The sequence below is a fragment of the Trichosurus vulpecula genome, chromosome 4 (genome assembly GCF_011100635.1).
Source record: "Trichosurus vulpecula isolate mTriVul1 chromosome 4, mTriVul1.pri, whole genome shotgun sequence".
NCBI lineage: Eukaryota > Metazoa > Chordata > Mammalia > Diprotodontia > Phalangeridae > Trichosurus > Trichosurus vulpecula.
The window spans coordinates 341266123-341277904 of NC_050576.1; the positions used below are offsets into that span (position 1 = coordinate 341266123).

The following is an 11782-nucleotide window of genomic DNA, read 5'->3' on the forward strand; positions in this document are numbered from 1 at the left end:
AAGATCCCTCGAATCTTTTTTTGCTATGACCTTGCAGGATAATCATACACGTGAAAACATCGGTGTCTTGCTCTCAGACACAGTCTGGGCACTTATTTACACGAAGTCTATGAGTGTTTAAATGATCAGAAGAAGGTTGAGAAAAGGGGAAACTGACAAAAGCTTGGAAGGAAGTAGGCAGCTACAGATAGGAATCTCCCACCTAAAGCAACAATACCCACCCCCCCCCCAAAAAAAAACCTCCCAAGACATTGAGGCTTCTTCAGCTTATATTTCCTTCTGCAGTTCCTGGCCCACGGGGACTTTGCAAACTTCCAAAGCTATATAGACAAGGAGGCTGCTGAGGGGTTATTGCCTACAGGGAAACAGAAGTGTATTGCTGACTTTGGCTGACTGTGCCTCTGGAATTTATTAGGATTTTAGCATTGTAATTCAGATATTGTGTACCTTTAGAGAGACTATAGTTGTAGAACAAACTGCTTCTGAAGAAAGAAGGCACTTCTCTTGTCCTTGCAAAAGTTTATAGTGGTGACAGTAGAAAAAGAGAACTCACAGAAGTTTGCCTTAAGTGATATGTCTTTCTTTAATCTTCCTTGGCCATTTTTTTAAAGAATCAGAATCTGTCCTTGTTTTTTCAATATTTCTTCCTTCCTTCCTCTCTCCCTTTGTTCCTGGCTTTCTTTCCATCTTTCCTTTCTTTTTTTACTCCTTCCTTCCCTTTTTCTTTCCCTCCTTCCTTGTTTCCTTCTCTCCTTCCTCTTTCCTTTTCTCCTTCCCTCCCTCCTTCCTTCTCTCCTTCCTTCCTTCTTCTCTCTCCCTCCTCCACCTCAGAACTTATAAGCTCAAGGCATCTACCACCCTCAGATTCCCCAACAGAAAAGGTTACAGGTGTGTGCTGCTTTCACCACACCTGGTGTCTTTCACCATTCCTTTAGAGACTTAGGAAAGAGACCAGCCTAGACATACAGTAGAACTGATTTATGCTCTCACTCCATTACTCCAATGCTACAGGGGAAATCACACATCAATATGCAAGGAAAACTCTATGTAATTCATGGAGAGCCTCACTTGAAGGTTCCAGTCATGCCTCTCAACATTAGCATTGTAAAAAGCATCCAGAAAAGCATGCTCCATATATGGAGAGGCAATGAAGCAGATGACCCTGCTGTCATAAGTCAGGAAAGAAAATCAGTCATACTATACATATACATACATATATGCATAATATACGATATAGCTATGTAATATTTCTAAAGGAAAAAATAGAAAATGCACCATAGCCATTTCATAGACCTCTGTTTTCTCTTTATTCCTCACTCCCAATCCTGTTCTCTCTTCCCATTTCTCAAGGCTGATCTAAATGCTGCCAGCCCCATGAGCAAGACACACTTGCTTATCGTTTCTTGGTATTGCACTTTCAGAGAGTGCTTACACTCAGTTTCCTTTGGCATGGAGATTTCTGGGTTGCTGAGTTAGTTTATAATCACTTCTTTTGCTTTGAAGAAAATTAGCAAACCGAACTTACGAGAGTTACTTAATCTGCTTACAAAACTCAGATAAATTTGCCCAGCCTGCTATAATTATGCTTTTCTCTAAAGGTTTCCTAAGAGAACAAAGCAATTCTAAAGAAAGAAAGGGGAAAGGTTGCCTCTTATCATTGGTTGTTTATTTAAACCTTATATTAGTCATTCTGATGTGGAGGGAATAAGGATTAAGGGTTTACTCCATGCGGGGCTCCAAACTAAGCACTTTATAAATATTATCTCATCTGATCCTCACAACAACCCTGTGAGTTGGGTGCTATTACTATCCCCATTTGACAGTTGAAGAAACTGAGGCAGACAGAGATGAAGTGTCTTTCCCAGGATCACACAGCTGGTAAGTGTCTGAGGCTGAATTGGGACTCAGGAATTCCTAACTGCAGGCCCAGCTGCATTACCTAGTTTCCTCTAGGTGATGTTAAAGAAACCACAAATAAATATGAAGTTTTCAGTTCTTTTATTTACACTCAGTTGACATTCATAAATCCCTGAAAGGGATATTTGTTTTATCCTATGACCTATTTCAATGAGTTGTGTTCAGAATTAAGTAGAATTAGACAGGAGGAGAAGGACAAGCTAGATTATATCAGGAAATCGCAAGGTAGCCAGGTGGCATATTGGATAGAGCACAAGAGCTGCAGTCAGGAAGACCCAAGTTCTAAAACTGTTTCAGATGCATCTTAACTGCGTGACCCTGGAGGAGTCACTTGAGTCTCTAAACCTCGTTTTCCTTCTCTATAAAATGGGAATAATGATGTAAGGATGAAATATGGTAATATATGTAAAGTGCTTAGCCAACTTAAAAAAAAACTACATAAATGCTAGTTATTATTACTTCTTTAATGACCCAAACTTCCCTGGAAATAAGGGGCCATCTTTTTTTTTTAAATCAACATTTTACTGATGTTGTTATATGACTAGGAGACATGAAACTTATCAGTGTCTGAAGAACTGAAAATGAATATCACCCAGAGGGCAGTGCACTATTGAGTATGAGCAGGTTAACATACAACCAATTAGGCACTTGGCAGAAGAATAGAAGGAAAAGATAGGATCAAGGAAATGTGTGCTGGGAAGAGAGAATGGCCAAGGACTAAGGATAACAGGTGAACATCCTAAGGGCTCCATTTCTACCCTCAAATATCAAAAGAAAGAAAGGAAATTTATGGGAAGCCATGGACAAGAGTCACAAAGGATGAGCAGGCATGAATGGGTTGCAGTCTGCATCTTTGGAGAGAATGTTCCATTTGATGAGATCTTAGAGCTAAGAGTTTCAGCTTGGTATATTTTTCTAACTGGAGTCTGAGAATAATTAGGAAATGCTAAAATTGTCTTCAATGTCTTGGGTTAAGTGGCTACTGCAGCCCTCCTGCCCCATGAGACAGACCCAAGGATGGAAAACAAATGGCTTTCACAAGAATTTATTTCATTAGTCTTCTTTTCTCTCTTGTTGACCTTACCAGCATCCACAATTTTGATTTAACATCTCTCTGAAAATGACTCCCAGCTCCATACATCCAGCCTCAGCCTCTCTCCTGAGCTCCAATCCTGTATCACTAACTGTCTATTGGACCTTCCAAATGGGATGTCTTATAGGCATCTCAAACTTAATATGTCTAAAACATTTATTAATTATTATCTTCCCCCCCCAAGTTCCTCCAATCTACTAATCTTCCTTTTTTCTATCAAAGGCACCACCATCCTTCTAGTTTCCCAGGTTCATAACCTCAGCATTATCCCCACCTCCTCACTCTCATCCCACATATCCAGTAAGTAGCCAAACCTTGTTAACTAAACCTCCACATCTCTCACATCTGACCCCCTAACTCTACTCCCACAGCTACCACCTTGGTTCAGGTCCCCATCACCTCTCATGTGGGCCATTACAATAGATGTTGTTGGTCCTTTGTTATAGAAGAGGACCAATGACATCAGGAGAGTGATATCCTGACTGGCAAGTGAATTGTATTTAAGTGAGGCAGAGTCGTATGAAGTCACCAGCCTCACGCTCCCCTCCAGAGTCATCAGAGTCCAATGGCAAGACATAGATCAGAACCACTAGTGATGGCCTAGAGGGATGTTATAGAGAAGTTGAGAAAAATTCATCTACATAGGAAAAGAAGAGAATACTGGTCTGGCTGCCCTCCTTAAATGGAACTTTTGAGAGGAGCTCTTTGTTTTACGCTCAGTCAGAGGGGCAGAGGGTCCTTACTGATGAGTGAATACCAAGTATATAAATGTATTGGAAGTCTATTGTGCTGAATTCTTATTAGTGTAATGACCAACCAGGATTCCAGAGTACTAATGATGAAACAGGCTGCCCACCTCTTGATAGAAAGGTGAAGCACTCAGAATGAGGAATAAGACAAATATTTTTTAGGCCTTGGCCAATGTAAAAATTTATTTTGATTGACTATACATGTATGTAATGAGTTTCATTTTCCTTGTGTTTTCAGCTGGGGGAGGGGTGGAGTAGAAGGGTGATTTTGACTCTTGGCTGATTAAAACTCTGTGTGTGTGTGTGTGTGTGTGTGTGTGTGTGTGTGTGTGAAAAACTTGAGAACTCTGATCAGCACTGATGGAGTTGGGGGGGGGGGGTGGGAAGTTGCAACCCATAATGTAACAGGCTTCCTGGTAAAGGTGATGAAGTCAGAGAGCAAACTGAGACTTTTAAAAAAAAATTAGACATGGACAATGAGAAATTATATTTTGGTTGACTATATTATATATGCTCATAAAAAGGGATTTTTCTTACTTTCTCAAGGTGGAGATGGGGAGAGGGAAGTGGAAAGGAGAGAAGGCTGATCTTTGAAAATAAAATAAAATTTAATTTAAGATAAAGGAATACCAAGACTGAAGATCCTTCTTCCATGAAAACCTGTCCTTCCCGAAGAACATTTGTCCACTTACTGCTGCAGAGCTTTAAAATGTTTTTTGCCTAGTGATATGTGTTTTGCACTAATATGGGACAAATGCTTTTTATTTCCTTTTATAGTGAGTGCATATATAATAAAGATGCACTCTTTGTATCCTCTTCTGAAGGCCTCACTAAAGGTTCTAGCACAACAGAGGCATTGGAGCTATGATTCCTAGGGCTTGAGGCCCAAAAGCAGAGCAAGATGCTAACCACTTACTGCCTTACAATACGATTGCATTTGGGCAGCACCTGAAGTGACATTTCATTAATTTTTTTTTAAAAAATAAAAAACTCCTGTTTTACTCTCTGGGCTTTTACTGCTAGGTCAGGCCATAACCAAAACATAAGCTACTAATTCCCTGAGTGTGTCCTTATTGTATATGGTGGAGAAGCTCCTACAGTTAGGCTTGAGTGCCATAATGGCAGAATGTATGGTGAAGGTTGGTTGATATTGAATGACTGTTCTGAATGTTTGGAAGTCTTCTTTCTGGGCTATTTGAAAAAAAGCAATCCAGTTTGCCACAGTAGCCTAATATAAACACTTTCTCATCCTCTGAGAAATTGTTTCATCTATTACATTTTTTTCTGCAGGCATAACCTAAGGAATAACATAGGAAGGCCATAGTTAACTTAATCATGGAGGTTCCCAAATAGAATTAGATGAGGAGTCTTTCTTCTAAAGGCCTTTAGGTACCTTTAGAGTACCTGAAATTCCAACTATTATTTCTCTTTTGGATAAGACATTGAAGTACCCCAAAGAAGACGCAAAAGTGACTCCAAGGTCAGGAATACTGGGCATTGTCAGAGAGGGCAGACCCAGCTGTGGTACCACAATGGGAGGCATGGGGCATCAGGAGAGTGCTATGCATTGATAAAGGAAGTGCCTTAAAGGAGCAGAATATTCACAGAAAGAAGAATGCAGGGACTACATGTTAACTTTTTTTACAATTTTTCCTATGACTAGACCTATTCTTAAGACTAGACTGGACAATTTATTAGCTTTAACCTAGGTTTTAAATTTCACATGATGTCCTTGAATTAAACAAGTGATTTTCTTTCTCTGTACTTCAATTTGGGGCTTTTTTGCCCGATCTTATAATCAACCTTTGAAATAAATATCCCATTAATTAGAAGAGCTTCAAATACGTTGATGAATATATTTTCAAGTGTTTTGTCGATTTAAAATAATGACAATATATGTCTTGTTTTTATATTTCTTGTTTTTAGTATTTTCTACTATAGCCATTACATCCCACCTGTTCTCTCCATTGAACCCTTCCTTCTAACACAGAAAAATAATTAAGCAAAATGTACTGAAAATGTGACAATGTTTCTCAGCATATGGAACATTTTTCTCCCATGATCCTCCACCTGTCCACTGTGAGGGGGAACAAATGTTTCATCATCTTTTGTTCATTGATTCTATAATTTAGAGATCAGATCCAGTATGTGTCTTCCCCAACAAAATGCTTCTCATGACATTAGAGTTTTCATTGGCAAGATTCATTAATGGATTTGAGGCTCACAACTCCAGGACTAGTCATGCTGCTAATAGTCCCAGGACAAAACAAACTCATTAATTTATCTCAGAGCTGACATTCCTTGCAAACCAAGAAAGTGTATTTTGTGGCATGGCAAAAAAAAGGGAGCTGGAGGAGCTCCATGTTGGGAAGAGCCTTTTTGGCTCCCAGTTAGGGAAGATTTCCAGGATATGGTTTCTCAAGGGATATTTGAAACAATTGAAAGGATAGACATGGGAACACTGGAGTAGGAATGGTATTTAGGGGCCAGGGGGATAATTATTGGTGTTCACCTGACCACCAGAGATACTAATGTAGCTTCTGGAAAGGGTGTGTCAATTGACTCCCCTTTGGATCAACTGACCATCCATGTGACTCCTTGTGGTCCCCAGACCAAGATACCTTCCCCTGACCACCATTCCCAATGCATTTCTTCCCTTATTGAATGGAAGCTCCTTGAGGGCAAGGACTATCACACTTTGTATTTGCTTTCCCAGTGCTGAGAAGTGTTTGGCACATAGTAAGCACTCAGTAAAAGCTTTTCTTAATTCATTAATTCCCAGTTTGTCTTTGAGTTGGCTTTCATGACTCATGTTCACCAGTATGCTGAAGCAGTTTCTCATCTCTTAGATCTCTTAGAATGTTTCCCCATCCCTTCACAAGTTAACACCTCCTTCACAGACACTAAGAATACACTCTTCCAGATATAGGAGAAGTGGACTTTTGGTAGCTACTTTGAGTGTTTTAATCCCTTAAAAGTCTGGAAGTTATCCTTCACATCTACTCTTCTCTGTTCCATTTTCTATTGTTTTTATGCAGATGATTCTCAAATTTATTCGTGCAGCTCTAGCTTCTCTCTTGACCTACCTTCAGTCTCTCATCTCCAACTGCATACTGTTTATCACATTGGAGAGATCATGTTCAAAACTGAGCTCATTTCCGCCCCTCCCCCAATCCTTCCCCTCTTTGTAATTTCTCTATTCCGTTCACAGGTATCACCATTTTCAGTTACCCAGGCTCACAACCTCATTCTTGATCATTCTTGATTCCTCCCCCTTCCCTCACCCCATTCATTCAGTTGCCAGGTCTTTTCATTTCTACCTTTGTAACATTTCTATATGCCTCCTTTTCTACTCTGGCACTGCTACCACCTTAGCATAGGGCTTCATCACCTCATTCCTGGACTATTGCAATAGTCTGCTGTAGGTCTCCATGCCTCAAGACTCTTCTCACTCCAGTCCATCCTCCACTGAGCTGTGAAACCAATCTTCTTAAAGTACAAGACTATCATTCCTTGGTGACCCCAGTTCCAGTCAGTGACTCCTTATTGCTACCAGAATTAAATATAAAATCCTATTTGGTTTACAAAGCCCTCTATGATCTGGCTCCTTCCCACCTTTCCAGTCTTCCTATACCTTGCACCATTCCCTTTCACCAGGTATTCTGCAGTCTAGTAACACTGGCCCCTTTGCTGTTTCATGCTCAAAACACTCTATCTTCAGATTCTGAGAATTTCCACTGGCTGTTTCTCCCATGCCTGAAATTCAGTTCCTCTTCATCTCTACCTCCCAGCTTCCCTGGCTTCCTTCCAGTCTCAGCTAACATCCCATCTTCTATAAGAAGTCTTTACCTATCTCCCTAATTTTCATGCCTTTCCTCTGTTGATTATCTCCAATTTATCCTATATTCAGACATATATCTTATTTGTACATATTTATTAGACTGTGAGCTCCGGGGACTAGCTTCTCCCTTTCTTTGTATGATCAGTGCATGGCCCAATGCCTGGCAGATTTTAGGCACTTGATAAACACTAGTTGACTGACTCCACATGGACAGCAAGTGACTGGTCAGCACTTCTTTCATGACAACTCTTCAGAGACCTTCAAGACTTTGTCATTTCTCTGAAGATTTTGAAATAACGCCAGTCATTTTCCATCATGCTTACTTGTTCTTTTCTTAACTCTTTGCAATTTTTTCATTTTTCTCTTTAAATTCAGTCACAATAATAAAGGCTGCTTTGAAACCATAGATTATGGAAGTGTCCCACTTCTACAAATCACACTATATATTTTTATTTGTTTTATTAAGATTTTTTATTTTTAGTTTACAAAACTCAGTTCCACATAATTTTGAGTTGCAGATTTCCTCCCCCTAAGATGGCATGGAATCAGATATATATTCTATGTATAACTTCTCATTAAACTTATTTACACCATAGTCAAGTTGTAAAGAAGAATTATGACCAATGGAATGAATCAGGAGAAAGAAGAAACAAAACCAAAAAAACCAAAAACAAACAAAAGAGAAAAAAAACAAATGGAGAAAAAAAGGAGAGCAAATAGTATGCCTCAATCTGCATTTAGACTCCATAGTTCTTTCTCTAGATTTAGATAGCTCTCTCCATCATGAGTCCTTTGGAGTTGTCTTTGCACCTTGTATTGCTGAGAAGAGTGAAGTCTATCAGGGTTAGTCATCACAGAATCCATATATCTGTGGTTGTGTATAATGTTCTGGTTCTGCTCCACTCACTCAGCATTATATCACGTAGGTTTTTCCATGCTATTATGAAGTCTGTATCATCCCCATTTCTTATCACACAATAGTATTCCATTACCTTCATATACCACAACTTGTTCAGCCATTCCGCAATTGATGGGCATCCCCTTGATTTCCAATCCTTTGCTACTACAAAAAGAGCCGCTATAAATATTTTTGTTCATATAGATCCTTTTCCCACTTGTGTGATCTCTTTGGGATACAACCCCAGAAGTGGTATTGCTGGGTCAAACAGTATGAACATTTTTATAGCCCTTTGGGAATAGTTCCAAATTGCTCTCCAGAATGACTGGATCAGTTCACAATGCCACCAGTAATGTAAGTGTTCTAATTTTTCCACATCTTCTCCAGAATTTATCATTTTCCTGTTTTGTCATTTTAGCCAATCTGACAGGAGAGATGTGGTACCTAAGAGTTGTTTTGATTTGCATTTCTCTAATCAGTAGTGATTTCAAGCATTTTTTCATATGCCTGTAGATACCTTTAATTTCTTCCTCTGAAAACTGTCTGTTCATATCCTTTGACCATTTCTCAATTGGGGAATGACTTGTATTCCTATACATTTGGGTCAGTTCCCTGTATATTTTAGAGATGAGACCTTTTTTCTCCCAATTTTGTGCTTCTCTCCTAATCTTGGTTGCATTGGCTTTGAAAAATATGGAACGCTTCACGAATTTGCATGTCATCCTTGTGCAGGGGCCATACTAATCTTCTCTGTATGGTTCCAACTTTAGTATGTGTGCTGCTGAAGTGAGCACCAAAGCACACTATGTTAAAATATAATATGATATAATATAATATAATATAATATAATATAATATAATATAATATAATATAATATAATATAATATAATATAATATAATATAATATAATATAATATAATATGGTCTGGGCAGCTAAGTGGCACAGTGGGTAGAATGCCAGACCTCATCTTTATGAGTTCAAATCTGGCCTCAGATACTTACCTGCTGTGTGACCCAGGGCAAGTCACTTCACCCTGTCTACCTCAGTTTCCTCATCTGTAAAATGAGCTGGAGAAGGAAGCACAAGAAACCCTAAATAGTATCATGAAAAGTCAGACACAACTCAGCAACTACAAATATAGTGCAGTGCTGTGTTGTTAATGTATAAAAGATTAACAGCACTGGTTGCTGACTCAGTTTGCCATACACTAGTACTCCCACAGTCTTTCTCTTTTAAGTATTTTTGTTATTAAGTATTCATTCCTCCTATGTTATATCTCCTATGAAATGCAACTTCTTTTCTCCCACCCACAATGTGGGGAGGCTTGACCTAAAAGAAAACAAAGCTGCTCCTGTGACCTAATTGACTCTGGTTTCCCAGACATAGCTTCCCAGTCATTTACGCACCTAAAAAGTCCCAGCCACATGGGTCTGGTCCTCTCAGACTTGGTGAGTGCCCAAGACTATGTGATTTGCCATACCCTAATGATCTAATGACCAGACTTGTTTCCATATGGAGATATGGTAGGGGTCCATGTCCAGAAAAACTAAGGGACACTGTACCCTTGTTTACATGTCCTTCCTGTGTTAGGGCAAAGTCAACCTCCATTTGTAAATGTTTGATGATTTGTGAGTGTTCTGTGTTATCCCAAAACTGAACCAGAACTAAGAGGTTCATTAGATCTGACATTTCCTTTGCAGTTCTGGAACTGTTCCAGTTCTAGAAGCTGTTACAGTTTGACACCAGACTTAGTGTTTCCTCTGCTTACCCTGAGGTTGCTACATATGCTTCTTCATCCATTCATCCAAGTATATGGAGGGCCTAATGTCTATAGAGCATTTTGCCAAGCTCTGGGGAAGATAAAAGCTTGGAATAGAATTTTCTCTTTGTAGTGGGGGTGTGGGGGGTAAATGGTGGAGGGGAAGAACTGGATCTGGAGTAAGATGACTTGGGTTTGAATCCTGGCCTCATCATATACCGCTTGGATGACATTGGGCAAGTCAACTAATCTCTGTGGGATTCAGCTTCAGGGGGCTTAGACTATATGATCCCTAAGCTTCCTTTAATTTAATTTAATAAATCTTTATTGAGACTTGCTATATGCAAGCACCCTGAGCTCCCTGGGAAGGATACGAAATTCTAGATCCTATTAGATTATACTTAAAGTGTTCTTTTGTTATTTAGGGCAGTTAGATGGAACAGTGGATAGAGTGCTGGGCCTGGAATCAGGATAGACCTGAGTTCAAATGTGAACTCAGATACTTTCTAATTGTGTGACTCTGGGTAAGCCATCACATGACCTCTTTTTGCTTCAGTTTCCTCACCTTTAAAATGGAGATAATAACAACAATTACCTCACAGGGTTATTGTGAGGATCAAATGAGAACTATATAAAGTGCTTAACACAGTCCCTTTATTTGTTCTCACTTGTCCAATCAAATGAAAAAAAGCATGCATATGTGAATTATCATTTAAAGACTACTTCTACCAGAATAACATAAATATATACACATATATCTTCTATTACATATGAAAAAATGCTATTAATACCCTTCCCTCACAAAAGTTCTACTCCAATGTTTCACTATGACATGGAAATGACCCTGGATTGTTGATGGCAATGCAATAAGCATTTGAGCTCCTGCCATGAGTGAAGCACTGTGAGAGGTGCTAAGGATAAAGGTGAAATAGTCCCTGCCTTCAAGGACCTTACCTTCTAAGCAGGGAAATGTATGTGTGTGTATGTACAATATTATATGTACATATATATATGTATGTATATATATATATACACATATGCACACATATACATATATGTACCTATATGTGTGTATATATATATACACATGTGTATGTGCCTGGGCACACACACACATATACATGTATATGCTCATTTATAAAACACATAAAAAGTAGTTACAAGTTAACCAGTTAACCTGGAAACCAGGAAAGAGCTCAAGAAGAAAGTGACCTTTGCACTGGATCTTGAAGGGATTCCAAGAGGTAGAGAGGGAGAGTATTCCAGACATGAGGGAATAAGTGCCAAAAGCCTGGGGATAGGAGGGTGGAATATCATATTGAGGAATAGCAGGAAGCCCAGTTTGGTAGAATAGTAGAGTTCATGGAGAAAAGCAACATGTAAGAAGTCTGGAAGGTGGGATGGGGTCAGGTTGCAAAGGTCCCTGAATGCCAAGTAGAAGCGTCAAGGTGGTAAGTGGATGGAGAGGCTGGCCCTCAGGTATGGAAGACCTGGGTTCAAATCTGTCTCAGGCATTTACTAGCT

General features: G+C 39.3%; 1 non-coding gene across 1 annotated transcript; it reads right to left on the minus strand.

Moving 5' to 3' along the window:
* Nucleotides 1-9185: 9185 nt before the first annotated feature.
* LOC118849248 lies at nucleotides 9186-9292 on the minus strand. Its single transcript, XR_005010301.1, has one exon. It is a non-coding gene; the product is annotated as a U6 spliceosomal RNA (small nuclear RNA).
* Nucleotides 9293-11782: the final 2490 nt, after the last annotated feature.